General features: G+C 44.0%; 1 protein-coding gene across 6 annotated transcripts in view; it reads left to right on the forward strand.

Moving 5' to 3' along the window:
* rnf220a (ring finger protein 220a) overlaps positions 1 to 26,430 on the forward strand; it is a 122,282-nt gene that overhangs the window by 20,562 nt on the left and 75,290 nt on the right. The window contains exon 1 of one of the 6 annotated variants that reach the window (XM_079568852.1): positions 25,970 to 26,003. The exons of the other annotated variants lie outside the window; for them this stretch is intronic. The gene's annotated coding sequence lies outside the window, so the exon portion shown is untranslated. Of the gene's footprint in view, positions 1 to 25,969; positions 26,004 to 26,430 lie in introns of those variants that run through there. 6 annotated transcript variants of the gene reach the window in all.

Consider the following 26,430-nt stretch of genomic DNA (forward strand, 5'->3'; position numbering starts at 1 on the left):
ATGCATAAGAAGACCGTTTCTTTGCAGAGGTGGATGATAATGTTGCGCTATTTTAGGGAGCTTTATCAATCTGGACAATCAAATTTGTGTCAGGGACTTGAGAGGTCAGGGAGAAAGGACATCTTGTGATAAAAAATATTACCTTGATTACCCTTGTATCATATACAATGTTCAGGCTGATTGCTTTGTCATTTTTCAACAAAATGCAAAGCATGTTTCTGAACTCCGGGTATCTTTTTCTCTTGTTTTTACTTATGAATTATCACTTTATGTCATGATCCATGTATGTGTGGCCTATGAAAAATAATGTTGATGAGAGACAGTAGAAGTGCCCAATAGACGAATATATCCCTTTTGTTACAGTATCTTGTCACTTAACGCTAATACGAGCCACCTTTCCTCATGGCCACAGTAGTACACATCAACAACAACATCAACAACAACATCAACAACAGATTTTCGCACAAAGTCTCCACTCTAGTTTTCCTTCCTGTCTTTGCACCACTTTCAACCATTGTCAGTGAGAGAAACCCAGCCCACTGTTCAGCGCGAGATGAATAATTTAGCGGTGTGTGTATCATCTGTTTACTGTGCTAATCCATCTGTCAGCAGGCACCTATCGATTTGCGCCTCGCCTGGTAATTGTGCGTCCGCGCCACACACGCGCGCGCACAAAAGATGCAAATACACAAGCACACTCCGCGATGACGGGGACGCGAACCGGCGCGGCGTCCCGCTCGTAGGTGTCAACACCTCATTTTGACTGAGCGGCACTGATTTTGGGGTCAAGGTCACAAATGGAGTCAGTCAATTGAAGTGATTACGGAATTTTTCGAAGGCCGACGCCCCTTCCTAAAACAGAAACATTTATATGCTCTGGCTTCTGATCTCACTGGTGTAGTATTCACGAGGGGCTTTCGTTAGTTTTCAGAGTCGTCACATGTCCCTTGATGCACACACATTTGTCACCACATTTAAACCACACCTTTACCATCTTTCATCCCGCAAACTCGCACCGAGAGCGTCCCCAATCCTGTTATTAAAACACGCGTGAGGGATGCGACTCGAAGACTGGAGCGGCGTGGAATATGTGCCATAATAATGAATCCACGCGCGTTCATTGATGGCTGTAATTATCAAATGGCTGGTTTTAAAAGCTCATTGATTGATGTCATTAGCTCCATGAGTGATTACTAATTGCTCCTCCAGTATGTTAACCACACAGCACGCACCACACACACACCAAGACAAACATCCATTAAACAGACATGCATACATCTGCGGGGGATCCACCAGCTTCATTCAATTAACAGGAGCGGCAGCTAAAGTGTGCGACAAATATAGTGATGAAAGGGAATGTAAAAAGACTGTAGATTGATAATAAATGGCCGTTATTGTCAGTCGAATGTCATCTTTAGGTGTTGTTCTCCTTACCTCGAACTGCTGAGACCATTTGGTTTTGAACCAGTTTAGTGCTTAGTGGATGGTTAGAGGGTTGTCAACAGAAGGACATCCAGTTTGAATGCCAAATCAATATGCAAATCATTACATGCTAAAAGGTATAGAATATGCCGTGGCAAATCCGGAAGGGATATGTTTAAACAATAGTATCTTGTTAATTCAGTCAACAACCTGAAGACGGTTGCGATCCTGGGTTTTCTCTAAGTAATTGTCACAAAACAATCTGCTGAGCTGGTCCGAAAGGCCAGGGAGGCAGAGATTCGAATTGACCTCCTGACGAAGATGAAGATGCTCCAAACTAGAGTGTCAGTGCCTTTACTATACTGTAGTGTTACCAACAATACTGCAGTTCAGGAAAGCCAGTGTATTGAACACACCCTCGCAGACTTGTAATGTTCCATTCAAAATTGTTGGTATGTTTGTTTCAATACATGTCAAACAAATCTAATACCTGTTGTTTTTTGTGTGTGTTGCGTTTCCTCCTTAACCCTGCTCCAGCCAGTCAATAACACCAATTCTGAAGGGCCATTTAGGGAAGACTAATCTGTTGAGGATATGTCTAAACCTCGTCTCCTTCCCCCTCTGCCGCTCCACGGGGTGCGCGGCAGGGTTCATTTCGATGTGGAACGTCTAATATCACATCCCGGCGGCAAAATGTTTGGAATTTGGCCCTTCCCGGAGGAGCATCCCGTGGACGGCTACTTCCAACTGTTTCTGCGGGTTTTGAGTGTGGCTTTTGAGTATGTGTGTGTGTGTGCGTGTCAGAGGGTGTTAGGAAGCATGCAGGGGCTTTGGCGAGCAAAAGAGAGCAAATCTGTCAGCTCTCCCTGGGCAGACAACCCTTGTGACCCTCATTCAAAGACATATTGATTCTCCTCTGCACCCAACAGGGGAGGGCCGTGCCGAGGGGGTGTGTGCCCGCGCTCAAGTGCTTAACATATCCACATCTTTGCAGTCTTCATAAGCACACACATTGTTAGTGCAGGTTTGGGAAGAGGGCAGTTTATTCTTTTTTCTGATCAATAAAACAGTTTATGTCTGTTAACAACAGGATTGGTTTACACAATATCCCCAGCCACTATTGGCTGGCTTGCCTTAAATATAACAGGAAAACAACAAACATTATACAGTTATTGTATTGAATATGGAATGGATATGTACTGGTACATTCATGACATGTTATTTACGGTAAAACGATATTTTCTTTTTGGTCTATTATGACAAGGTTCTTCTATTTAGACAACATGCTGAAACAAATTTGAGCAAATCACTCCATGTCATAAATGAACTTTTTCATATTTTGTCCATCTCATAATAAGAACATTTTGAATCCCTCTCAGATACACGTACACATATTAGATCTCGCTGCACACTTGTTAGCTCTGCCGTATTTCCCAGCCTAATGACCTCGGGGACATCTCCAGTCAACACCCCGAAGACTGTTAGGGACCCTGTGTTTACTCTCAGTAATTGTCAAAGCAGTGTCACACAACAATCTGAGCAGGTCCTAAAGGCCAGAGGAGCTGAGATTAGAATCGACCTCGTGAAAACATGCTGAAGATGCTCCTTACTGCCGCCGCCGGACATGGACCGACTGGTCTGGAGTGACTGGACTCACTGGAGGGTCAAAATCTGCTTACTTGTGTATCGATCCCCACGTTTACAATGCAGCACAGCTCAAAATACAGCCCAAGGTATCATAACTAATTGAATGTATTTAGACTCTTAATACTTGAAGTCTAATTGAAAGTAGTACACAACTGAAGATTAGATTTCACTTCTGTATCTTGGAGTATGTTACAATAATCTCCATATCCTTCCAATATCCTCCAACTGCATGCACATTTTAGAGAAATAGTTCAGTTCATGGTCTATAGTTATTGAATGGCAGCCCTTACCATATACCTTTATTCCCCAAAACACAGCCCAATCAACTATGTGTAACCTTTTTTAACCTCTTAACCCTCGCCTTAACCAAGAGCATATTCTCCAGTTCAGCTTTACCCAAATCTAAACGCTTTTGAATAAAACATCAATATTGTAACAAAAACAAGGATGAGGGATATGAAAACACAACAAAAAAGCTTCAAAAGAGCTTCAAAAAACATGACGAAAATGCAATAAAAATATCGATGACAAAATGACACAAATAAGTAGCAATAAAAGCGACAAAGAAGCCACAAAAGAGCGACAAAAACATGTCAGAAAGCAACAATAATACAACAAAAGTGACTAAAGAGCGACAGAAAAAAAGTGACAAAAATGTGGCGAAACCACAACAAAAAAAGCAATGGATAAAAAGAAAAAAAAAGCAACAAAAACATGATAAAAAACAGATGTGACACAAAAGTCAGGATCAGTTTTGTAGGCCTTAGCTTTCAAATGAGGCGTTACACTGTTGCTCTCCAGTCAAGAAGCTTTTAGTTTTTGGGTAAAGCCGAACTGGAGAAAATGTGCTTGATTAAGGCCAATTGAATTTACAATGTCGTCACGTCATCATGGGTTCCTCTTAGGAGTTTACCCCTGCCTTTTCCCTTCTTTTGCCCTGTCCGCTGAGCCCGCCTGTCTGTTGGCAGTAATGGCAGCACGGATCACGTGTGTCCGAGGCGAGCGCGGAGGCAGGAGGCACAGCCCTGACATTGTACCCCGGTCGTCTACAGCGTGTTAGGGCGATCGGCATTATGTCCTCCGCGGGCCGCGCGCTGACCCCGCTACACAGTGAGAGGTGTAAGCTGAAAAATACTGCCTGCGATAATGAAAGGCAGGTGCACCCGGGAGGACCGCAGAGTAACGGGAAGAGAAAGAGGACAAAAAGAACAAGTGAAAGTCAAAGCAGGTGACAGGACGACTGAAAATACATTTGTTTGATAAGTGTGGTTAATATGGCGCGGCACCTCGGGGGCGCTTGAAACAACGGATGTAGCTGTTTCTCCATTCACATCATGGTCAATAGCTTCATTGCAGACAGAGATAGCGGTTCTAAATGTATCTTTCACACTCACATCAATAAGTGGAGAGGATGCTAATTGTGGCGTCTGCCCTAAGGGTTGACAAACTAACCAATGTGGGGTAAAAATATTTATCATGTAAATGAACACTGAGATAGCTGTAGGGTTTTAGACTTAATAATGCCAAGGATGGCTCTTTTCTTCACATTTTTGTACAAAACAGATGAATGACAAATAATGATACTGAAGTGCATTGGAATAGGAGCATCAAGAATTCACACTGCAAAATTATATCTTGATGAGGTAAAGAAGGGCTGGAATTACAATATTTTACCTTATTTTGCTAATCCTGACTGGTCAAGTACAAAAAAATCTATTTCGATAAGATTTATTAACTAATTGCTAAGATCAATGAGTCTGAAAAGTCTTAAAACTTGCCAACTCCAATTGTTGTCAACCAAAAAAGCCAAACAAGATCCAAGAACTCCTAATAATATGTTGGAAAAGCTGAATTGTCATGTCTTTTGAGTAGAAGTCAATAGAATAGTCAACTGAAATTCCTTATCCAACTCATTTGTAGTTGTTTTGGTGACTGTTTACTGTAAAGATCAGCATTGTCCTCCCCAGTGCATACAGCGGCGGCGGCGGGCCACAGATGGCGTGGCGGTGTCAGGGTGAGAGGGGTTTGTTAGGATCAAAGAGCTCCAGTGTGGCCCCTCCACCCTTCACTTGCTTTCTTCTTCTCCTTTCTCTTTTTCTGTTTGTCATTTTCTACCACCCCTTCCTCCACTTTCAATCGGGCTTCCTCCACCCCCTCATCCTCTTCTCCTGTCGCCGGGTCTCTGCTCATTTTTTCTCCTAATCTGTCCATCAGAGGTGTGGATAAATTATTCATGGCCTGTGTCTGTCCCCAAAGCCTTGTCACCTCTCTCCGCTGCGTGCTTCCTCTTTGCAATCGCCTTCATCCGGACCACCATCTCCAACTAGCCCCTGTGGCTCCACTTACATGGTATTTTTGGTGTAATCTAACAGTATAAAAAGAAAGACAGATAGAAAAGAAAAGTCTAAATGAATAGGACCAATAGATACACAGATAGATATTAATTGCAAATACTAAATACTTAAGAAATGACAATAGATATTTTCCCCAAAGTGTGCACAAAATTGAAAAGGATGCGTAAAATTCACCAACTGAAATACTGGGGTAAAAATCAATAAGTGGAAAAAGTTATTACAAGAAATGAAACTTGAGCGAGTCAGTGATTGGAAATAACTGCCGAAAAGCCAGACGACAACGCCTTATAGTTGAAATAATCTTGTTCCTGATCCACCATTCTCTCCCCGAACAATTACCGAGTGGTTTATGTGCGCTTATACTGTCGCGCACTCAGCCCCTCAACTCACAGATAGTTTTTTGTGGAGATAAAGTTTGTTGCGGAAAGCTATTAATCATAAGAAATCCCGATGAATACCAAGTTCGTGGAGTGCAGTGATTAGTGATAAATTGCCTCGTTTTCCCTCGTTGGTGGCGTGTTTGTGTGAGGCGGTTTCAAGAGAGCATGGGGGTATCGCTCTTCCACCCTCCCTCTCCAAAGACGGGCCTGTCTCAACCACTCAGGTCCCTGGTTAGCGAGACGATTAATACGTTTTAAAAAATGTCCCCTCCACTTTCCCCCGGTGTCAAACCCTGTTCACTATTCCGGGGAGGCTGGTGCCACATCAGCAGCAGCACACGGCGCTCTGTGCCGTTAGAGGCTGATCAATCTGCACCGCCGCCCGCGCTGATGAATTACACCAGGACAGGACAGAACTGAGGGGCAGGCCAACACCGCGGGGGGCCCAGGAGGGAGAGACATGACGAGATAGAAAAATATTACCACATAATGGCAACGAAAGAAAGGGTGACATAGAGACAGTAAGTCAGGTGTCAAGTGTGTCTACGGGATCTGGCTGCATATCATGTGTAACGATTCAGTTTCTATCTCAGATTTCTGTGTTTGGCCAAGGACTTTCTCATGTTCATTTGTCAGGAACATCAACGGTGTCCCAGGTCATTTTGACACGGCACAATTATCCAAAAGGTGCGTGTACCTGTGTGTATGTGATTAGGGTGAAAATTATGTCTCACAGTTGCAAAGAAAGAAATACAATGACATTTTTCACACCCTTTTACCTCCAGTTTGACTGCTGGGTCAAATTGACCCGAACAGTATCTATGTGATATAAACATGCTGGGGGTGGTTGCAAATATGTAAGATGAACCATTTTCATATTGTACATGGATTACACTAAATAAGGCAAGCAGAAGAAGTTTCATACTCAAAAAATACTTCTGTCACTATCTTCAAACTTTAAAAAGGGTCAATATGACCCGTAACAGGAGGGATAAGCAAGACAGTGTATCCTTTAGTGAAATTCCCCTGTTATATTCTCAGCCTGGAATAGATGAAGAAGGTTGAGCAAGAGAAGGCATCTGAACAAAAATATAGGGCGCATCATTGTGCAATTAAAGGCTCCTGTTTGTCTCATTTCCCAAACACAGATTAGAAGTGCCTAAAAAGATGCTACAATGGTATGAAGTTGCGCAGAATCCTACAACATATGCAAGCGAAGACGACATGTGAATATGTAACTTCCACTGAGTCCTTCCACTTTCTGATTTACATCATATTACCCAAGTGATTTTTACTTGATTTCACTCCACGTGTCCACCTCTCTCATTTATTCTCTCCGTTTTGGTTCCGAGTAAAAACCAGATTAAACTTTCTCGTAGCTGGATCCAGTCCTTCTCTGAGCCTGAGAAATATATGTGGAATATATATTTCTCCCTCCCTCGCTGTCCCGCCTCGTTCCGGCCGGTGATAAATCCATTGCTATCTATGACAGCTTTGTTGCCTCTCGAGGCCCCTCCTGCCTTGTTTGGCCGTGATTCCCGGCGACAGCTTTAGGAGCGTGTCTTTATTTAAGGGCTGCTGTAATTACACAGGCTTTAGCATATGTAGACGGCCAGATATGATTCAAACTGCCACGGCGGCGTGAGAGGGGAGCAGCTCAACGGGTGAACGAGAAGGGGAGATAAAACACAATTGCGAGGCGACGAGGGAAAAGGGATAGAGGGGCGAGCGAGGAGACGGAGGAGAGGAGAGATAGGGGCAGACTGATAGAGCAATTGAGAGACGAGGAGAGGGCAGTCGGGAGGGGGCCGCGGGAAGAGATATGGTTTGGCAAATAAAAGAGAAGCGCGGCGCTGCTGCAAACTGTTCGCCTTATGATGCCTCATTAGGGCTTAGGGCTGCAGATAGAGCCTGTTAGAGAGATCTATGGCCTCGGCTCCCAGAGAAAGACAGAAGGGGAGAGGAAGCAGCAGCGAGGAGAGAAGACACAGTAAAACTCAGAGAAAACCAAGGAAATGACTAATTAAAGCATTGCTCTAGATCTCTGTACAAAGTTAAGAATAAGTTTACATTGTTTTGATAATAGCGCTCAATAACTACTCTTAACATAACATAACATAACATAACATAACATACATACTCATAACATACTCTTTTTGCCAGTCCAAAGCCAGGATAAATGCCAAAGATTGTACAGTGATTAAGGCAACCAACCTAAAACGTATAATATTTTGTATTTACACAATGTTGAAATGCCTGTACATCATCAAGTTTGAATAGAGACATCTTCAGGATAATGAGATCCTAGATCAAGATCTGTTCTCCAAATATAAGTATGCTATTTGTGTATTTGTGCGTGCTCTCTTTAACCAAACCAGTTTTTTAAATACTGGGTCCTCTGCTCTATAGTGAAAAGTGAGGCGTCAACGGCACTTTCCCCCTGTTTAGCCTATGATAATAAGCAACAAATTGTATTACATGTGGAACAAAAAGAGCAGGAAAGATAAAGTATCTACAGTGTCCATTGTGAAAATAAATGTCCTCTCTTCTGTGTGTGACAGAGATAGCGGAGCGTACAGCAGCCGGCTCCACTCGCGCTAATTAGGAGGTGGACTTTAACAAGCAGAAAGGGAAGGCGAGCAGGCCAGAGACAGTGAGGCTGCACTGTTAATCCCCGTCCATTGTCAGCCGTTACAGGAGAACTGAGCTGGAAGTCTAACCAAGGGAGGCTGTCGTAAATCTACAATGTCCCCTTTCCACAATACGCACAGATGCAGCGCACATGACACAAGTGTAGCCACTGTGTGACGAATAGCTCTGATCAGGGAGGCCACACAAATCAGCTGCATAAGTCACCGCAGGATAATGAAGAGACGTTTCGCTGCAGTTACAGAAAGCGTTAAATCACAACCTGTTGTTTTGATCATGAAAGACCCGGGCTTATCTGCCAGCTACAGGTGTGTGTGCATGTGTCGCGTTTATGGGCTGATGCCTATCTTTATCTTGTAGCCACAGAGGGGTCCTTTGTGACCCGCTCCTGATTAGCTGTCCTTACACATGCCCAACTGTAAATCTGTCAGATGGATCAATTGTATCAGTAAAGGGGCACGCAAAACAGGAAAGCGTGAGCGTTTTCATATTTGTGTGCTAATATACCTAGAGACCTTTTCTACAGTAGAATGTATTATCCTGAACCTCAGAGACTGCAATGTTACACAAAACACGCTCGCCAACTGAGAAAATGAACACATGCATTTGCACAGCTATAACCATCACTCCTATCGAGATTGGGATCATCCCTAACCACACAGTTCAAAGTACTATGTCTGTGGAGGTTAGTAAATTCATGCAAACCTCCTGGTGGTGTAAAACAAGCGTTTCAAACCACCATCATTTCCCTAACTGGCTCTTTGTCACCACAGAGCACGGCCCTGAGCTGCCGATCATAGTCATGATGGGCTGTTGAGCATGCAGGACGCCCGGCAGGTATTTGGCCTCCACTGGGACTGCCTGGTTCCCATATTTCCCAGTATTTACAGAAATTATGCCAGAAATGTAAGTTTTGGAGAAAGCTGTATGGTGCTCGCATTTTTTTCTTGCCTCAGGATACAATGACATTATGTGCTCAGCTGGGACTAGAACCGGCACATTCAGAATAATATAAACATAATAGCATGAGCCCTTATCATTTCCCTGAACACTCTGATTGAAAAGTGATTAAGCGATTGTGTTGCGTCCACTAATAGGGGTTTAGCTGGGTGTGAAATGTTTGGTCTCCCTTCTTTCTAATGGGACCTATGGACTGTGTGTGCAATCAGGCCACAACTCTGTACATCGTGCAGTAGATTAGAGACTGCACGGCTTCTCCACAGCACTCTGTTCAGATCTATTTATCACTTTTGCTCCCTTCAGTTTGCAATCTGCACTCCAATTGAAAAGGCAATGGCATTTGGAGAATTAAGCTTGTTGACAAAGTGGTTTACAATACATAATGATCACAACAATACAAAGAAATGATTAAGGCATAATGCGATCATTTATGCAGCCTTTGTTTATCGCGCCTGCTCGCGGTACAACAGCAGGTAAACAGTTGCGCGGCTTGTATCACCCGTGTGATCCAGCGGTGGCGGCGTAGCGCTTTTCCGAAATGGTAATTTGCAGAAATGAAAACTTAATCAAGCGTGCTGCAGAAGTGGCCCTGAATAATTTAACAGGCGAGGAGCGGATGAGCGAGTGAGGGGAGAGATAGAGGAGGGCGTCTTTAGGGAAGGTGAGATGGAGATGGAGGAAGGGAAACGTTGGAGTTAGCGCTACTCAAGGAGGTAAGAAAATAATGGAAGCGTTTTTGCTGGTACAGATTAGCACAACAAGGAGGTCGTGAGTTTGCTTCTCAAACTGGAGCTTTTCTGGGTGGAGTTTACATAGTCTTTGTCTCTCTCATCTGCGTGGGTTTGCCTTAGTTTCTACCAACAATCCAAAACTTGCACACTAGTCTAAAACCTCCAGCCAGACCAAGATCATGGCTGAAGATCTGGAGATACATCCTCGGTCACTGCTCCTGACAGGAGGCCCCGAGGCACTGGTTAAAGTATGGGCCAAATACAGAGGACAGATTTCAAATACAAGAGCTCATCTCAAGTGTAGTACCGAGAAAGGGTAAATAAGTGCTTTATTTGTCAATGTACAAACGTACAATTGTGTTCAGGTGTTAGTCCTGAGCCGCTGCGACTGAGCTGCGCTGCAACTGTGGGCCAACCTGACCAGCATGTTTTTGGAGATATAGGGAAACCGTAGCACCTGGAACAAACCTGGCTGGCTGCCTTTAGTGCTCTTCTGATCCTCTGAAACAGTGCACCGCCTTCTGGGTTTGTCCCTGTTTCAGAGCATGGCATCCTGCACTGGACAGCTCCACCTCCTCCATCATCTTCCTCCTGCGCAGCTCCCTCCAATCCACAACAGTCTTTCACCATCTTCTCCTTATTTGTCCCTTCCTTGTCTCCTGTAGGGCCTCTTTTGGCGCCTCCACTGTGCTGCAGGTGTGGGGGGCTCTTGGTGCCTCTTCTGTGCTTCAGAAGAAGACATTTGTAGGTCTCAAATGTCTTTAGCTCTAAGTAAGCTGTTTGTTTACTTTAAAATGCAGTTCACAGAAAAAGCAAAAAACGCAGCTGTACCAAGAGAGAGGGAAGTTGCTGCTTGTTAACTCACATCCTCTTTTGTTTTGTCCTATAAGACCGGTACTTAAAAGAGGTATAGAGGAATACTTTCCAGCAGCTGGAGCAGATATTGAGCTGGATCCATGGTCAGGTCCACCAACCTATTGTGCATGTTTTAGGTCGATTGGGAAACCTGAGGACTTGGCGGAAACCCACCCAGACACAGGAGCAACACGCAAACCAGGCGGCTTCTTGCTGTGAGCTGTTAATGCTAAATATTGCGCTGCTAATTTGAGACTTGTTTGTTTATGAGCTGGAAGTGGTACAGAGTTCTTTTACCAGACAAAACTAACCGACACTGTGAGCTAAATCCCCGGCAGATTCACTCCTTTATCTTCAAACCCACACATCGTTCATCGATGTACTGATCGAGACAGTGTATGAGCAGCGACAAATCTTCATTTAAAAGAGTTGATCTTTTTCAAATGCTTTGTGAGAGGCTAATGAATTACTTAGCCCGAGTTAAACTTTTAATATCGCCTGTCTCCTCCAGCTTTGATTAATTCCTCATCCGTGGAAGGGAAGAGTTTCATTAATGCTAAAGCCATTAGTCTTGCAGCAGGAAAGGAGCCCATATTTGGAGGCTACGGATAAATTCTAAACAGACTAAATGATTCGAGAGGTGGAGAATAAACATTTGCCTTCGCTTTTCCAATGCGAAAATCTCAATTGACCATTTCCAAAAAACGCGAGCCTTCCAATGCCTTCGAGAATTTCAGACTTATTTGATTATTTCTATGATAAAGTGAGTGTCTCCAAACCAAATCACATGCAAACTATTCTAAGGCAATGCTAATTTGCGATGACCCGCCCATAGGAAATTGAAGTCAATGGATCATATATGAGGTTCGCATGGAGGGTAACTGTTTCTCTCCGGAGCCTACTTTAGCAGATTGGAGTGAGAATGAAGCAAAGACCCCGGCCGCAGCGCTGTGAAAGCCTTCTCTAATGGAAATGACGTGCGTGTTTGTGTGTATGCGACGTGCCATGCTTTTGTCACAGGGCCTGCCATTTTATTAAGTACCGCTTAGAGCAGAAGAGGGACAAAAAAAAAAAAGGAAAAAAGTCTCACTCACACACACCAGGAGCAGACTCCGAATTTTATTAAGTACCCTTTAGAAAGAGCGAGAGTGAAACAAGAGGGGAAAAGTCACAGGCAGCATGGTAATCAGGCCTAACCGAGACGCCGGTGAGGAGGGGGAGATCAGGACACTTTTTGTTACTGAGGATGCAAAAGGAGAAGGGAGAAAAACTTCAGATGCAGGAAAAAAAAGTAGATGGTTTTGGGTGGGAAAAAAAAACAGTGGAGCAGTTCTTCTTTGATACTTGAGTGCAAGGGATTTAAATAGCCTTGTATAGGAAATTGAAGAAAACGTAGGCAACTTTTAAGCAGTGTGCAATTTTCAGTTCAGCCACAGTCAGCGGGAGAGATCACGAGGACACTGCCGGGCCGGACAGAGGACACAGTGGGAGGAGGCAGAGGAGATGGGGACGCATGACTGCCTGTTCCCTGGAGCAGCCTGTACCACACACAGGGAGCCCCGGCCCGAGCGCGGGTGGCTGTCTTGTTGGCCAGGGTTTCTGATTTCACGGCCTGCTGGGTGGTGCCATTCACACAGCCCCTATTCACCCAACAACACACTCGCACTGACCCATCCCCTATACGGCCTGTCCACGCCGCTCCTCCTGTCGCCTTGTGCGCAAAGAAATGTAGCGCCAGCAGAAATGCGTTAAATCTTCCAAATTTATGTTACGGGCGCAGACACTTTGTTTTTTTTTAAGAGGACATTGTTTTAAGTCGAGGGGTCGGACCGTTGTCGCCAGTCTGAGCAAGTGGTCTTCAAGCTATAGACAAATCTATTGGCTCTCCTGCAAAAACGGTTGCTTGCATCAGTGTGGAAAAGTGAGAGGAAAACTTTTAATTAACTTTTTTTTAAATCAATACATGACAAAACGAAAAGTACATTTTAACTGTGTCCTAATCGTTGCCAGAGATCTGTTAAACCAACGCACCGAGTTTCCAGCACAGACGCACTTAACTCCTCTGCCCTATCCAGTGACAGGCAGCTCATCGAGAAAAATGGTGTGAGTGGGAATTAGCATTTTGAGTGAGTGCGTCCCCTAAAGTCGGGGCCACATAATGCGTCCTCCGTTTGGACAAATGATAATTGATAGAGAGGGGAAAACACAAGGCAAAGAGTGGAGGGGTTCCAACCTGCGGCTGGGGGGTCCTCTGGTGGGGACTAAAGGTCAACTTGGACAGAGTGTTGCTGGGGGTCAGGAAACAAGAGGGCCCCCGGACACACACACACACACACACACACACACACACACAAACACCGAAGCGACTCTGCACTTTCTTTCTCAGCCATTCACTCTTTGTCCGCGGCAGAATTTAGTGCTGGGCAAACCATCTGCACTGTCACCTGCCTCTTATTTGACTACACACACAGTTTCCTGGTCTCTTAAAGGCCCTGAAACCCCAATTTCCTCAATGTTTGCCCCGTCTCTCCCACCCTCCTCAGTATAGAAAATGTACTTAATAACAACAAAACTTTATATAAGAATCTTAGAATCTCTACCCCGAAGATGAAGACTCTTCCTCTCCCTCTCCTTTACCTACAGACTGAATAAAGTCATGTCTCCTTGATGAAGCTCCTGACGTGATTTAGTGACGGGCCGCTCTGCGCAGAAGCTGTTGAAATATCACTTTAGGAGATTTAGTTTTGCACAATAAAACACTGTCCAAGCGTAATTTAAAAAAAGGGGAAAAAAAAGAAAAAACCCTGCATGCTCCTTTTCTTACAAGCCGTTAACCTTTAGCGATACATTTTGGGAATCACGCCATAAAGACCAGCGATTTTAATGGGCACCAATCAAATATGGCCCACGTTAATTTAATTAAGCCGTGCCACCCGAGCATCCGGCCTTCATCCAAATATTTGAGGTGAGCAATACTCCCCCCCCCACCCTTCTCCAAGTTGATTAAAATATGTGGTATTTGACATTAGTTTAGTTTTTATGGTCAGTGAGGTAATTGATTGTGGGTAAATGGCTTGTCAGAGTGCTGCGTGAGTGATGTAATGCTATGAAGTCTATCGTTTGAATTGCCCCTACGCCTATTAGAGGAAATCGACTCGTGCGCCCATTATTTGATTATCTTGCAGGAAGTTTAGAGAAGGCCTCGCGCCGGTCAAAACCATTTCGGATTTTTGAGTCCGCTGGGGGCGCTTAATTCTGCCGTTTAATTGCAAAAGGCAAAAGAAAAAAGCTTCAAATCTTCGGGAACAATGTCGGATGGGTTTGTCATTATTTGTGGCGAAAATGAAGAATATCCGTTCGTCGACTGTGCCGGAAGTTTGACAAAGCCGAAGTACAGATATAACACGAGTCTAAAAAGCACCTGAGCTAAATATGTATAGTTTGCTCGCATGCTCAGCTGTGCGTCTTTTGTCTTTGATGCCCCCCCCCCACACTTGTTTAAAGCGCTATACCTCAGCTGCCTTAGCCCATCCGATGAATAACGCGAGCCTCTCGAGCCGCGTCTCATTTGTAGCCTTTAATCACGGTGTCATGTTCCCATAGGCTGTGAAAGCACTCGAACACGTTTCACCGGGGTCCCGCATCAAGGTACGGCCTAATACCTGCTCCTAATTAACACGCATTTAAAAATACTCACGATGCAAATTAGCGTTAACATCGAGACGCCGAGTGCAGGGGCGCCAAATGACAAGACAAGATAATTCGGCTGATGCATATTTATCTCATGCTAATTGGCGTGCACGGCTAAAGAAAAGCGCGCACTTAATTAATTGACACGGAGGGGGGTGGGGGGTTGGGGGGGATGAATGGGAGCCACTCAATCTGGAGAGAGGGCGACAACCGTCCGGAGGGGAGGAGGCGGTGGAGGAGACGCTGATATGAAAACATGTTTAGGAGTGTGTATGAAGGATCAATTAGGTTCTGGTGTAAACAAACTGCAAAAAGGGGGACGTTTCAATGACAATGCAGTGTTTTGGACAAATAAACTTTTAAGTACTGTTTGCTGATATTTATTATTGTTTTGATTATTGTTATATGATTGACTTTCTTTATCTTCATCATCATCATATTCCTGCAAATATCCACAGACAAATGTCATTTTTTTTAAGTGCATATGACACATTAGACACAATTTTTGCTAAAACATAGTTAACACAATTATATTTAAGATTTTGCTCATGATTGTACCCAGCTTTCTTTTGTTTGACCATTTTTGTGATGTTTATAGTTTCACTTCCTTATTGGACACCGACAGGAAGTGACATAGAGAGAGGACAACCATTTTAAACTGTTGCCGTGCCAACCATGTTAAGTCAATGGCAAATGAGTGAGTCGAACTGCACTTTACCTTTATTTATCTTTCAATTTTAACAAATTATTTACTTACAACAGATGTTATTCTATCTAAATATCTAAATAAGTCATATTTTCAAAAGCATTAAAACCCGTCATATGCACTTTAAAACTCAGCATGATTTGGTGCTAACTCAAATGCCAACCCAGTTTGACACATGAATAAATAACTACATACAAATATGTTCCTACATTTTATTTTGAATAATGGAACAACAACATTGTGCATCTGTTGTTGAGGTCAAACTGTTTCTTCCTTCACACCATACACACAATACAAATGACATTCTCACCCCCTTCCTTAATACGCCACTAAAAGCATAGTTTCTGTATTTAAATCCAAGTGGGACATGGTCGATTTCCTAAACGGGCCTCGAATGTCTGTTCCAGTTGTGTGTCGCTAACGGCAAATTTCAAGCTGGTTTTGTCTCTAAAATGGCTGTGTCCGTCCTGCTCTGCCCGTGTAATTCGGTTTGTGTAGTTGGACCCTGTTTTAAAAGGGGGGCCCTCCAATACACACACACACACACACACACACACACACACACACACACACACACACACACACACACACACACACACACACACGTATCTCATTTATTTGTTTACGGTCTTCTCTCTTCTAAAGGAAAGTGATGGGACGTAGGCGCTGGACTTTTCACGCCCGCCTCGCTCTCCTCCTCCTTCAACCAAACCCCCCCCCCCTGTCCCCGTGCCTTGCTCCACCCGCTCGGGGACGCTCCAGAATTAGAAAAAAAAAAAAAAACGAAAATGTTTTTGAACGCACACATCCATTTTGAGCCACAGATGGTCTTTTGAATGGGACAGGGGGCTTGAATGTGGGAGTTTACCCTTCGGTTTTCACTACCACCCCCCCTGTCCCCATTCCCTCTCTATCCCACCCTCCGCCCCGCTGCTGTGTCCACGCTGCCGTTTTAGCTTCTACGCTTTCTTTTTTTTCTTTATTCTTTCTTTGTGTAGCGCAACTTTGTCTTTTGTGTCGGACCCGCGGCCACTGACTCACTCTGCCTTCTGCTCATCTGCCACACAGCCCCCCCCCCCCCCTCCCTCTGCTTACTGATCTGAAAATGATACTATTACCAACACAAACATTTCCTCAAACAAATACACTTTCCCCCCCCCACTCTTTCCTCAACCATTACAATTCTGAAAAAGCGGAAATTTGTTTGACGGTCTCTAAAAGTTTTTCTTCTACTTGTGCCCATTAAAACAAGAACGCACACGCAGTCATAACATTTACAAAACTCCGTGCGTGCGACCCCTTGTTGAATCGAAGGTAACACTAAACCCATGTTGCACATCTGTATCGCCACGCAATCGTTTTCAGTGTAATCTCATCCCACATGCCCGCGGAAAGTACGGCCTTTAACACAAACACATGGCCACTCAAATTAGTCAGGGGAGCATTTAGATGAACAAAACCATTGCTACTGTTTGGAAATGATAAAACCCCCCAGCTGCTTCTCCACACACATGCATGCATATAATCACTCCTATAACATGTATTAACTTTCTGCTTATGCTACCGGAGAGGGCAGCTGTCTGACACGGTGGTCCGAGCCATGTGATGAATTTTACTTGTATGTAAAAGTGCAACTAGAGCCGATTCCCAGTGAAGTGTTGTTTTATTGTTGCACATTCTTTTGTACATGCCGTCTTAGGTTTCGTCCACTCGCACAGCTGTACTCCTGGCAACAGCTCGTCACATGGCCGTATATAGTTTAATAAATGCTTGATGACATTTCATTTTTACAGTTATTTTGACCTCAAAACTGTAAAAAGAGCTTTTGTGCACATAAAAGTAACATCATCACTAAATAGACTTTTTTTTCCCCCCCAGACAAGTTTGAAGTTTTTGGGTTTTTGCAGGTTCTTTTCAAGATCTATGCTTAGGTTTCTACCCGTCAGACGTCTGTATCCCACGCAACAGCGCAGTGCATATTTATACTCGCACGACAGAGGTAAAGGGGCACGGACACCTCTGCTCTCTGTAGGTGGCTGGGGTAATAAACACACTAGCTGTCTGCCTGTCTTGCCTTCTTGGCAGGTTGAGGCCTACTTAACCAGGCGAAACCGCTGCTCTTTTCTAAGTCCCTTTGAATGCTGCCCTTTGTCGGCGACACGCTACCATGTTAATGTCATGTACCGTAGAAATTGCGGCGGCTATGGCTATTAGCTTCGGCCGCTAAAGTACAGAGGGAAAGAGAGCGATCGGGGTTGCCACAAAAAACCCCGCCGGCTTCAAATGCGCACCATAATTGCATTGCTCTGAAGAGGGTTTGGCCCCCACCTTCCCCTCGCAACGCTCTCCATATCTCCCACCCCCGCCCTCTCTCCTCTCCGCTCTCTTCCACCGCCGTCTTTGGCTTCTTTTTTTTTTTTGTGTGTGCGATTTGTCCCTTAAGCCGGCGTAACGTCTCGGGCCCGGCCGCAGAATGTGGAGAGCAAATTGGAGGCAGAGCGTGAACAATGGAACATGCTTTGCTGCTGGGGCATTCTTCTCCTTTACTGGGAACAGTGGGAGGTGTAGAGGGAGAGAAAGTCATTTTAAGTGAGGCTGTAGTCAAGGCCCGGACACATCCACATGTAGATAGCGCAGTAGTGGAAGGCTTTACCATTTAAAAGGCCAGAGTTTGCAAAGAAAGTTGAGAACAACAGAGAACATGCGTGGGTAGGAGGATGCGTCTTGAAGTTTACTCTTGGAAGTTTTCTCCAACCAAACTTCTTTCATGTACCTGTAAGTTGCAGCATGTACATTCTGATCATGGGGCACAAAGAAAACACTGACATGGGAGATGAGACAATGAAGCATACAGTGCATACGTATGTAGAAAATGTGTGAAGCAGAGGAGACAGCAGGGGCGCACAACAAAAACACAGGAAGAACATGGCAAACGAAAACACATCAACAAGGACAGAGTACATGAAGGGGAAACTATTTGTCGCCATAGTTGGTTTTGTATAGGAGTTTTTGACAGTTTGTTGTTTTTTTCGGGGAATGAAATACTACTTTTTACATTGATTTATTACACTATTTCGTTGTACGCTTGTACATTGACAAATAAAGCACTTACTTACTAAAAAGTTGAGTTTTATGCAAACTCTTTACGACAACAACAACACTACTACTACTACAACTACTACAAGGGATATACTGCAGTGTAGTGTGCATGAGAAGCACTTGTGAATAGCTGTGAGCATCATTCCAAGTGAGTCCACAGATTAACCACAGAGGAAGCTTAGCTGTTCCTGGCTCTGTTCGTTTGATGTTTTTAGGAGGCCTAATTTGATTTTTCACCTCCCATTGTTTTAGCACTGTGTGCCTTTAATCCACTTTAAAGTGGAGACAGCTTTTATCCTTTTTCTCTGCCTCTCATCCCTCTCTTTGCCACAGCATTGTCTTTGTTCTAGGCATTTGCCCAAAAAATGAGCAATCTTTCATCAGGCAAAAGTTTAGTGTGAATATCGATATGAATTTACAGACTTTAATGATGATTTCACATTCTTCCTACTTATACAATACTATGACCGCTCATCACAAATTTCTCTTGGGTGGCAAAAAGTGAAAACGACCTTGAAACACTGTTAAAGTGTTACATATTTATTTACCTAAACCACCAATGACTTTGAAGTTTCAATGACATAGAAGTGAATCTACAGTAATGGAAGCTCTTGGTTTAGTTTGGCATTAGATCATTCCTCGCCACCACGGACTGCACCACATCCCACCCTCCGCGGCAGGCTGTATTAACCCTGAAGAAAAGGGCCAGTGGAGAGGCAGAAGAATGGCCACAGAAGGGAGGAGGAGATGGAGATTGTCCCGAGCGAGAACTACCCCAATGCCCCCTAGCCTTACCCCCAACCCCCCTCCTCCTGCTGCCTTTTTACCCTTCACTGAAAACAGCCAAATGACCAGCCCCTTGGCTCAGTGACTCTGCGCTTGCTCTAAGGGAGCTTAATGCACCCAGCCCACCAAACTGTTGTATTGTCGTCGCTACCCCCGCTGCCCCGTCAGAAAAGGAGGCACCCACAGCAGCCTTTAGAAAACTCCACACACATCAAGTTCTTTTGTGTGGGTCCAGACTGACAAACTGGGCCGCATTTGCATCCACCTACGTCAGCATCCGTCCAAGTTTTTACTCATCTCCATCGCTGGGTGTTTCTGCCTGTGTGGAGGAGCATCAAGTGGGCTGCGACAAGGAGGGGTTTGGTTAAAGACGGACAGACTGTCAGCACATGTGCTAGCCGTCTGAGCCCACTCCTGTATTTTAAGAACCATCTGTGCACATTCATACCCAATATGTTTACAATTTTTAACACAACCTGTCCAATTTCAAAGAGAATCGGGAAATTGCTCATCATTTTGAGGACCATTCAAAAGTCAAAAGCAATGGTCCTATTTTTTTTATCGATACCTCTGGATAGGACAGGAATCCGTCTTCCTGACATAGGTTTAGGAAGTAGGACGTTCTCAGAAGTGGACTTTCTTGACCTGGACCATATCTGTATTGTAAAAGTAATTACGCTGCCCCAGTACAGTGTGGTGTGTATGAATGTGTGTGTATGTGTGTGATGGATTAGCTGTATAAAGGCCTCAGTGGTGCGCTGATATCTCTGCTCACCGCTCACCGCAGGACAAGCATATTGGCACGTGGTCACGGCACACACAGTGGCGGGGATTTGGTGTCCAGCAGCGTGTGGATGGAGCGTTGTGACCGGCTGTGCATGCTTCCAACGCTGGTCTAATCCCGGCAGAGTGATCCTGATAGGCATAATGACACACTCTGGGCCGCTGTGGGGGGCTGCACCTGTATGTGCAATGGTGTCAGCAGCTATTACCACACACTGCGACACTTAAACATGATACCTTTGATGCCTTCATAATAGAAATACCCCTACCGTCGTGGAGCCTTTTCTTTTGAAGACATTTAACCAAACTTCACACAGATCTCTGTGTGTCCTCCTTTCAGGGATAGTTCGGGGACCCAATTAAATGTGGCAGTGACCCCAGTGTGAGTCCCGCTCTGTCGGCTTGAGAGATCAGGGGTGCATCGTAGAACAGCAGTGTCTGCTCCAGAAAGCCTTAGTGCCCAGTTAGAGCTGTAGCCAAGCACTCAGAGGACACGACTGTAGCATCTGCCTATCATGGGGTTTAATAACATAAAGGACAACAGTAGACACACAGCTTGTGTGATTTTACAATAATCACAATACAAGAAGAGGCACTTGTTACTGTGGTAGAAACCTGTGCAAGTTTTAGTTACATTTATGCCTTACAGAATGAGATACTGTATACTCATGGTAGACCAAGTAATAGGGCTTTGCAACACAAAAAACAATATTCAATAATTTATGTCATTGCATTGTGTTGAAAATACTTAAACAATGATTTGTTTAGTCAAATTGTTTTAAAATAAGAAATGGACCAAAACAAGGCTAAAATCAAACTAAATGAGAAAAAGCACGACTAATTATTGGGGGAAATATTGTGGCTTCTTGTGATTTGGAATTTGCAACACTTACGTTATATTGCAATCAAGATAACGTGACAATATAATGTGCTTCCTTAGCACAACTTGTTGAGTCTATTGTGGATGTTTAGGTTGATGGGGGAAACTTGAAAAAAAAAAAACAGGAATCACGCCTTAAGTCTTTGGTATAAGCCGAGTTTACTGTGGTTACTATGCAACCCCTCATTCACATTAACACACAACACTGACTGAATGAACTCTTTAGAAAAGTCCTGCTCTCACAAAGTGTCCCACTCAAAAAGGAAACAGTCTACTTAGCACTCATAAAATAGGAACTACCTGTTAACTCAAACAGGTGGCCTAACAACTGTCTAGCCGCTGGCTGTGGGGCTAATAGTTTCCTGTTCAACACACATTTATATACGTCTGCCACATGGAGCGAACAGTTGGGAAATGGCACTGAAATATCGCCTTTACAGATCATATTTAAAGTCAAAATGGCACTTTAATTTGAGTATCGCAATTAGTACGGCCTTTTATCTTGATTGAAAGCTACTTTATGAATGACAAAGACTTTTTTTCCCCCACCACTACACTGTTTCCGCGCCAAACTTTTTTTTCTTCCTTTCTCTTGTAGCGAAGACATCCATTTGCTTCTGTCTAAAAAAAAAAAAAAAAAAAAAAAGAAAGATTGCTCTGGAGAGAAAGAGGGAGCGGATAAAACGGGACATGTAACAATCGTGCGCTGGTGTGTTTGTGATGGGAGCAAAGTGAGGTTAGATTATAGGTCTGCACCACGAGAGGGAGGGGCGCCGGGGGGCGAGGGAGGGGGGCGCGGGGACAGCTACTGACATGATGGGACTCCTAATGGTCATAATTGGCGGTGGCTTTGACAGCAACTATATGATAGCTCCACAATATACGCCGTCCGTGTGTGTGTGCGTGAGAGAGATAGAGAGAGAGAGGGTTTCTTTAAGGAGAAATTTACACAAAATTGCAGTCAGGTTGTTGAAGTGCTTGTTTGCCGCCTGTTTCTTTGCCTTTCTTTGTGCGCGCCACATATAAATATTATCGAAACGCACTTGAGTTGGGTGCTGACAGGTGTAAAAGCATGCTCCCTCCCGGCTGGTTTTCTGTTTTGCTCTTTATAATACTGATTTAACACACACACACACACACACACACACACACACACACATGCTCAAGTGGACATTGTGGTGTGGTCAAGATGTTCATCCCTGTCAGATCAAAACAGAACTGGGGCGAGCCACTTTTGTCACGATCCGATACATATCACAATACGCAGGGGCCGATCCGATATGCATTGCGATACAGTAATGTTGAAATGTCAAGATTGAAAAGTGCATTAACACAACATGTGATAAAGAGTTGTGTAACTAATACTGGAAAACAAAGCAATGTATGTTAAAAATGTATTGAAAATATTGCGATACTTGATAATCGATACTTTGTATTAGGGCAGGGCGATTTGGCCTAAAATCTCTATCACGATATAAAAAGGAAATATCACGATAATGATAAATTTGACAATATAATTGACAATGGACAAATTACTTCAAAATACTAGCCTAAAGCCGATTCGGAACATTAATGCAAAGATATTTCATTCTTTTTTTCTTTTCTTTTTCCTTGCAAATACGATCCGCTCAAGCAATTCACATCCTTCATTTCATTTTACTTTTTAAGCACCTGCCCCTGTGTCCTACACAGTCAGTGTTTATGCTGCTCTGATGCAGCTGAGCGTAACGTAGATGATATCTTGTCCACAGCGATATAAAAAATTACAACAATATAAAAAAAAATCACAATGCGATATACGATATGATATGACTTTGCTTTGCAGCAAAAAGTATTGCGATCCAAATCCGATTCAATTTTGTCCCAGCCTTATACATTTTTTTGTCACATACACATTTCACATACACATGCACATTAGATACAACACTACATAAAGTGACGGGAAATTTGAAGTTTTCAATCTTCAATGAATCTCGATAACCTAAACTAGTTTCTTTGGTCCACCACTACACCCGATGACAGAACCAGCAGTGCCCTGGTTATTTCAACCTGCCTGTCTGTCTACTAAACTAATGTTCATTTCATGTGACATATTGGCAAAAAAATGTAACAAAGACACACCATTCAATCTCCAAGGTTGATTTTTCTTTTTTTTCTATTTCCTTTACATGCGATATTGACCAAAAGGGACTGGCTATCAAAACACCAATAGCACCTGAATGAGGCACACAGGCTGCGTATAGTACGTGAGCCAAAATACTTTCTCAGATCTTGGTTCAAAAGGCGGCATGACAGCGCCTCAAAGCATTCTGCGTAAAGTGGAGAGACAGAAGAAAGAAGGAATGATGCAAAAAGAGCCAAAGACCATTGAAGACACATCTCAGGTCCCCAGTGCTGTCAAATCATTCAGAGCACACACGGGTGCACTGGTTCACAGGGGGAGATAGTATGTGTTGTACGGGGACCAGGAGATAATGCAAGCACTTGGTATGAGGAAATATTTCAGATTAAAAAAGAAAATACCACAATTCTGTTTCATTATGAATTGCAAAGACTATTGACTTTTTTTTCTGCATCAGCACTTTCAATGGAGTACACAGTATTTTGAGTACTTTTCCCTCTTGGGGTCTTGGTGTGGCAGGATAATTGTCTTAACAGTAAAACTAATACTGGATGCCTTGGTGGGAGGCTAAACCTCTTTGTAAACTTTCCAGCTGCTTTGAAAGTCGCTCACCAAAAACTCCAGACACACAAACTTCTCTTCCCTTCCCCCGAAAAAAAGAAAAATTGGAAAGAAATTTTGTTTTGAAATTGAAATAAAGGTACGACATCAAACAGACAATATAAACTTTTGGAGACGGCGTGACATAAATCTTGTGGCAGTGAGTCATCCTCTCTTTGAGACAGCTACGTGGTTAGGCCTATGATGGATGGAGGGCGGGATGCAAGGGAAAACAATTTGGGGAAATTTACGCCTCAGTTTGGCCCCATTTGTAGAAGGCATGCAATGTTTTACGGCACCTGTCTAACTCGATTTCCTAGATCTTTATTTCCCTGAGTTTTACTGATATGTATTTGATTGTAAAATAGCATTGTCCATCAAAGGCAGCATCCGTCATCTGTAAGCACTACACTTAATCTGTCCATGCCTTGTTGCTGTAGGAGTGCAGTAAACCATGATCGGCAAGGTTTCCGTCTTTGTCTACTTTGGTGGTGGGCAGCTGGACAGTCTAGCCCCCCCCCCCCCCTAAAATAGATGTATGGACAGGTCGGGTCTGTTTTTGTGAAAGGATGAGGGGGGCGGGGGGCGTTATGGGTCAACGGGAAAGGTCCGATCCGACTTTTCCATTGGACGACCCCTACTTCCTACTTCCTGGATGACCCGCCACCATCTGGGGAAGTGATTGGCTGAAGGGGGGAAAAGAGCAGGATGAAGACGTCCCAAGGAGGGCCCGAGGCGGGACGGGACGTGGGTGGGGGTCCGGGGTTGCCGTGGGTTACCCCTCGGAGGCCTGTCACTCCAATGAGTCGTAGAGCCGCTGCTAATGATCAAACCAGCCTGGTCACGAAGGTTTGGACTGAGGATTTTTCGAAAAGGACTTAATTTTAACAAGGCGGTTTATGGATGCCTTGACAACACAACACCTGACTGGAAAGTTTCAAGTTGGTAACATATAGTACTTTACAAAACATAGTGATCCATGGAAAAAATAGGTATCAGTTTCTCACTGTGGTCAAGACAGAGATGAATATTAAAAAAAAAAAAATGTATAGCCCAAGTAATTATTTGTTCCCTTGATAACAATAGCATGAGACAATATATGCAATAAATTCTAGTGCAAGTGCTAAAGCACACTCAATAAGATCCGGAAGAATGCAAATCTCAACATCTAATAAAAAAATCAAAAGAAGATCACTTAATATGAATGAACTCCGTATCTTCTCAAATTCCTTCCTTGTTTCTATTTTCCTTCCACTCCTCCACTCCTCCTCCTCCTCCTCCTTCCTCTCCTCCGTGCGTCTCCCCTGTTTATGAAGGTAAATTTATAGGTCTACCAGGAGCAGTTAGCTCGAGGTGGCCTCCGCTCCTCAAACCACAACAAGGCTTCACCCTCCACATGGAACACAAATGCCATATCGCCCACAAGCTCCGCAGCTACTTCCATCACCGCACCCGCCCGACATCGCGCACTCACCTCCCATTATGTGCTAATGAGTCGCCCTGTGCAAGCCCCCCTCCGGTGCAGACTTGATCATATTTCTGATGAGTGGTTAGGCGCTTTTTTTCTCCCCCCCTCGTCCTGACTTTATACTGCTCCATCTAGCATTTGTTTTTTATTGGTCTACCAGGAGCAGTTACCTAGTGGTGGGCTCCGGTGCACATGCTGTACAGTTTTTCACACACTGCCTCAGCCTGCTTCACTACATTGAAAATCATTTATAGTTTATCTTCTCTGCAATCGCGAGTCACTGCTGTATGTCAGTATTTGTTCTTATAAGTAATAGGCAATGCACAGTCACAATAGTCAGGAGAGCTGTATTTCTGTCATAGAGGCAAACCCGCTCGATCTCTGTTTCTACACAGTCTATAAAGCGTGTAAGAGTACTCGGCAAAAGACAAGCTGCAGTAGCATAATTGGAGTTATCATTTCACTTCTGTTTTGCCTTTTCCTTTCTGGGGCGTCCACAAATCAAGGCTCTTCAGTTCACTGAATCACATGTTGTCCTGCGCTTTCTTAAGAAGTTACTCACAACTACTGTAGATTTTGGTATAATAATATCTACAGAACTGTGCATTCTGTGAAGTGTTCCCAGACTTTTCAGTTCTCGACAATCCGCAATATTGATGTGAACATTGTTATTTGAAGTCTCAGATATACTATTGAAACACATGAATACAATTTCATTATTCTTAAAAAGAAAACAACAACTATGCCTTAAAATGATCTTGCAACCCAGCCCAGAGCCTCCACTTTGGGAACTCCAGTATAATAATATCTTCCTTTTTGTTCTCTTTTTCATGTGGTCTCCTGCATCTCCACAACTTCATTCCGTCGCTAGGTAAGTTCTTTCCTTTGTACAGTAAGATAGAGACTTTTAAACACCTGCTTGCACCTGTGAGTGACATCATGGTTTTGGGGTAAAGGCATTAGCGAGAGCCTGGACAAAGTGGGGGAGTCTAAGGCCTGTCAGGGGGGACGCAGGGGGGCCCGGACTTTTATGAAGTCACTATGAGAAATGGCCTCGACTTGTGTGGCTGGCTGTTAAAACAGTCCCGGGCCATTCAGCAGAGTAGGGTTACAGAGTATCAGTCAGACTGTCCTGAATGTGAAATGAGCTTGCCTCACTCTCACCACTAATGATAATAGCTTTAAGTACACACACACACACACACACATACACACACATAAACACACACACGCACATCAGTGCAAGTGCCTGCGATCGTGCTCCAGAAGTGACTTAAGAGCAGCGCCTCAGTGGCTCC

The sequence above is a fragment of the Gobius niger genome (genome assembly GCF_951799975.1).
Source record: "Gobius niger genome assembly, chromosome: 13".
In the NCBI taxonomy this organism is placed as follows: Eukaryota; Metazoa; Chordata; class Actinopteri; order Gobiiformes; family Gobiidae; genus Gobius; species Gobius niger.